General features: G+C 30.8%; 1 pseudogene; it reads right to left on the bottom strand.

The window, feature by feature from the left end:
* Positions 1-560: 560 nt before the first annotated feature.
* On the bottom strand, positions 561-679 carry LOC123665788 (annotated as a pseudogene).
* Between the last annotated feature and the right edge of the window lie 339 nt (positions 680-1018).

Genomic DNA, 1018 nt, shown 5'->3' with positions numbered 1-1018 from the left:
AGGATGTGAGCCATCATACATAGACTATAAATAAAAGAATTGCGTGCGTACAAAGTACACATGTCAGAAGTGAAACTTCTTTGGCAAACTCATTGAAAAAACAACTAATTACACAAAACTAATTTAAAAAAAATCTAAAGATTTAGATTTTCGTTCAAGCGCTATCTAGTTATTAGTTTGCAACGTAATACTATTGATATTAATTTAACAATCTTTGTAGTTTCTATAGCACACGCTAGGTGGCTCTGTTTTGTCGAGCTGTGAACGTAGTATATATATTTTATAAATATTATTTTTCACGACGTTTTCTGTAAGTTGTAAAAAAGTCCTTTAATGTTTCATTCTTGTGTATGCCATGAAAGAATAAATAATCCGCAAGAACATGATGTGTTTTGTTAAATTATAGACTGTTTACATTTCGTATCTCGAATTTCGAAGAATAGATATTCTAATAAAAAATTATTTTCATTATGCAATCTTTAATTTTTTTTTCAGGTAAGCTAAATTACAAATACTAATTGAAAAAAAAAACAAAAACAAAACTGAAAAAAAAAACAAAAAGCCAACGTCACGCGGTGTTCCCAGGCGGTCACCCATCCAAGTACTGACCGCGCCCGACGTTGCTTATCTTTGGTGATCGGACGAGAACAGGTGTATTTAACGTGGTATGGACGTTTAACTTCTAAATAAAACATGTTTTGTATTGTCTATTATCAAAAATGCTGTGAACGTTGTATATAAAGACATTCTGTAAGTATATTTAGTATCAGTATTGCCCATGCGAAGCCCGGGCGAGTCGCTAGTTAATAATTAAAAAGTTGCTAGAAAAATTCTGTTTTGCCGTTGTCGTTCTCTCTCCACGTTCTACTTCTTGTCCAAGGTGATTATGAACCTTGATACGCCCAGCATTTAAAATAAATATTCTTTTATTTAGCTATTATTCAAAGTATATAATACGGAAAAAAAAATATTAACTAAAATTACATGCTTAAGTGAATATTTTATAGTTTAGTTTAAA

The sequence above is a fragment of the Melitaea cinxia genome, chromosome 24 (assembly GCF_905220565.1).
Source record: "Melitaea cinxia chromosome 24, ilMelCinx1.1, whole genome shotgun sequence".
NCBI classification, from domain to species: Eukaryota; Metazoa; Arthropoda; class Insecta; order Lepidoptera; family Nymphalidae; genus Melitaea; species Melitaea cinxia.
The sequence above is the reverse complement of the archived record's forward strand: the minus strand, read 5'-3'. Positions and strand labels throughout refer to the sequence as shown.